This window comes from Ictalurus furcatus, chromosome 18 (assembly GCF_023375685.1).
Source record: "Ictalurus furcatus strain D&B chromosome 18, Billie_1.0, whole genome shotgun sequence".
NCBI classification, from domain to species: domain Eukaryota; kingdom Metazoa; phylum Chordata; class Actinopteri; order Siluriformes; family Ictaluridae; genus Ictalurus; species Ictalurus furcatus.
Genome location: NC_071272.1, coordinates 7,024,586 through 7,028,909, shown reverse-complemented (window position 1 = coordinate 7,028,909; position 4,324 = coordinate 7,024,586).

Genomic DNA, 4,324 nt, shown 5'->3' with positions numbered 1-4,324 from the left:
CATTAATTATATATATGAACATTATATAATATGTATGTGTGTGTGTGTGTGTGTGTATATATATATATATATATATATATATATATATATATATATATACACACACACACACACACACACACAGTGTGTGTGTATATATGTATGTATGTATATGTGTGTGTGTGTAATATATATATATATATATATATATATATATAAAATTGTATAATATGTATGTACATGTGTGTATATATAGCTAAATATTATATTGTATAATGTGTGTGTGTATATGTGTGTGTGTGTGTGTGTATATATATACACACATACATACACACACACATTATACAATATAATATTTAGCTATATATATATATATATATATATATATATATATATGTATATATATATATATATATGAACATTATATAATATGTATGTGTGTGTGTGTGTGTGTGTATATATATATATATATATATATGAGATGCACCGATGTATCGGCCGATAGTTTAAAGACATCCGATGATCAGGGCTAATTATATCCTGTCAATCAAAAGAGGGTGGGAAAACACATGAATTTTGTGCTGTGTGTAATGTCTCTTGTGTGGAATGATGACAAAACTGCAGTTTGTAATCTCTGCACTGATAAAAAATTTTACACCGGAAGTAAATTTTACAATGCAGAAGTTTCAGCCCACTCGTCCTCGCGCTGAACTAAAGCACCAGTACACCGTTGAAAGATTTTAATGAAGATGAGTGACAAAAAAGTATATATTGCACAGAAAAATATTTGTAGAGTAATTTATCCAGTTAATGTTAATATATATATATATATATATATATATATATATATATATATATATATATATATATAAAAAGTTGATATATTACCAGTTTGATCTTCTATGATGAAGTAGAAATGCTTTTGTTTGTGGTGAGTGAATGTGAGACTAACAGGAGGTTTTTTTAGAATTCAGTCAATGTTAATATGAATTAATAACATTCAATAAGTTAAGAAATCTTATTTTAATCTTCAGAATTTAGTTCATGTGTTAATGTTAATTAGAGTAATGTGTTTTCTGTTTATGAGACCAGTTACTCTGAAACAACTTGTTGAAACGGAGAGAATAAAGTTTTTATTTGCACTTCTTTCAGAATTATTTTAAATTAATCATTATTCATTCATAAGAAGGCATAAAAGGGAGAACTATCTGTATCGGTATCGGGTATCGGCTGATATCATTCTGAATAATTGGTTACCAGTATCGGCTGATTATATATAAAATAAGTGTATATGTATGTATGTATGAACTTATTTCAATAATTGATTAACTCTTGGGGACTTTGTAGAAGAGCTTCATATTCTGAGAGGAACACCGGTTGTGTCTTGGTGTTTGAAAAAAGTATTGGTACCCTGACTTTCAATTCGCATTTCTTTGTAATTCATGACTTAAACATAAACTTGTCCATAGATGCTGATTAATATTTGCTGATATGTACCAGCATGATTGCCTCATCTTCATAGAAATCATCATTCACAACTCCGTCATTCACAATTTTCTCTGACAAAAGGAGGAAACCAGAGAACCCAGAAAGAAAGAAAAAAAACCCACACACATGACAAAGCCATGCATTTTAAATTCTGTTGAAATACTAATTACCGCTTTTGACCGGCCAGTGATTTAAAAAATGTTATTTGACAGATATAAACTGATGTTCCGTTGATTTGTTCACCTTTCTAGATTCAAGTGGTCTGTGAGCACACTGCTCCATTGAGCACCATAGAGTTATTATTGAACCTAGTGGTCAAAAATTAGAACTAAAACATGAGCTAGCCTATTAGAAGCCCACTGGGGAAACAGTGACACTGCCCCATGCTCACACTATAAACAGTTTGTGTGGGGGAGGTGCAACAAACAAGACATTGTTACAACCCAGTCGTAACCCAATCCATATCTGTCTAGACGTTTCACAGATATCAAAGGGTAGATCAAGTTCAGAGTCAAAAACCAGAAATATCACAAGGAAAGTACAGAGAGGACTAACAAGCACAACCCTAAGGCAAAACGAAGCTGATATGACTGGTTTCTTTCACCATTGAATACTGTCGCCCATTGATGATGTCATCTTTGGGGCGGAAGCAGCACACAAAGCTGAGGGAACAGCTTCCAAGGCAGTGCAGGAAGCCTGATATTTGATGATATTTACCTCTTCTGTGTTCATCTCACATGATTTTGTCATCAGCAATGGATCGAACATTGTTAAAGTTCTTCTTCTTTTTTCTTTATTTAATTTTTTTTTAGATCAATTTGAACACAAGTTATCGACATGAACAATCTTGTTAGCTCACAGTTTTTAGCCTTTTCCCTGATTAGAAAGGACGTGATTGGTAAGTTTAATCTACACTGTTGTCTTGCTAGATATGTAATGAGCTAGGTTGCTGATGTGCCTTTGGAGTGCAATTATCAGCAATCAGAAACCATCATAATTGCATCAATTTCTAATATAATTGCAATGCTGGATTCAGTAAAGCTATAATTGGAAAATTTACCAAACCTTACAACAGTGAGGTGGCAGTGCTCTGTCAGAAATCAACCAAGCGACTTGTATTGTTTGACTTTTTGTTAAGCTATTCATCTCTGCTGGTGGTACTGGAGTTTAGACCAGAACGTTTCTGTTCTCTCACTGAAAACTGGTGTACATGGTTAGTTTGTTCATGTTCATTCAAATCTTGTTGACTCTCAGCTGCCTATTATTATGGGATTATGATAAATAAAACAATCCCTAGGTAGTTGCCTATAGCATAAGTCAAGTGTGATGGTCTACCGACTTAAATTTTTAAGGTTATAACAACATAAGTATAAGGACATTTTTTAAAGTTATTTATCTAAAAAACACACATGTGGGTTGTTCTGAAGGACGTGTTATCTATGTTTAAAACGTCATGGATTCAACGAAATGCTCAATGTGTGCTTTTCCATTCAGTGTGGATTTTAAACCGATATGGAGGTAGAGATCATAAATAACTTCAAAGTAGACCACATAAATTGAGAGTAGTCTTGATGGAAGATGTTCAGTATATTCTGAGTAGGTGTAAGTGTTGTAGGTGTAATGTGTCACAGGCCTAACATGACGTATACTGAAACTTCTTTGTGACTTAGTGGAAGCAGGTAATCTCTGTTGGAGTTCATTCAGAGATCGCTGTATTCTTTCTCTCTCTTTTGCTCTATGTGGGTGAAGTCTGGATTTTCCATGGATCTTAAGTGACCAGAACTTCTACCTCTCTGTCTCATCATAACATGAGTGAAGCAAAAGTACATGCGTGTCAAATCAGGTGTATTAGACAAATGAAACCATTGTATTATGCATAGCATTGCCGCTCTAGAACTGGAACTGAGAACCACAGAATACAGTGTCATTTCTACTGGTAAGTGTTGAAGCAAACCATGCATTCAGAGGAATATCTGTGCAGGTGATGTTGGGTTTGAAATGTTCCAGGGTTAGGGGCTGGACGGTTAGACGGTTAGGGCTAGCGTTAGACGGTTCCAAATGCTTATTCGTGGGTGGCTAACATAACACATCTACAGCACAGGTGAATATATACGTGTGAGATATCATTGTTATGCACAGTATCTACAATGTAATTATGGACCTTTCCTTGGCTACCAAGTGCTATGATGAGAAACAGGAATAACCCTGTAATTTTTCATAATCCATAATCCACCCCCCCCCACCCCCCCCATCTGTTTGAAAACCAGCTCGCTGCACTCTGACCTCAGGGATATCACAGTGGCAACCCATGACGTACATGAGGTTTAATGCAGGAGGAGTTAAAAAAAAAAAAAAGATCTGGTTTTATAAAGATGTAAATTCCCCCATATTACTTCCATGTTATCTGTAATCATTTTCACACTCTATGATGGACACACAACACAATAATGACATTCTTTCTATAGCTAAAGTTAAGGAAGTCCCCTTTCAACAATCCTAACGAAAGAACAATGTCACAATAGTCACATTTTCTCCTATGGCTAAAGTAAATGACACAATAATGACATTTCTCCTTTACCTAAAGTACAGGAAGCCCCCTTTTACATAATCATAAAACTCTGACACATTAATGACACAGTAAGGACATTACCTTTCTACCTAAGGTTAAGGAAGCCCCTTTTTACACATCTTAACACTCTGACACATAAATTACACAGTAAGTATATCTTTCTATGCACTCTTTGTAACAATTGTAAGACTATATGATTTTTTATATATATACACACGCACGACATCATAATAAAATTTCTGTAGCCAAAGTTAAGCAAAGCCCCCTTTTAATACTGCTAACACTCAC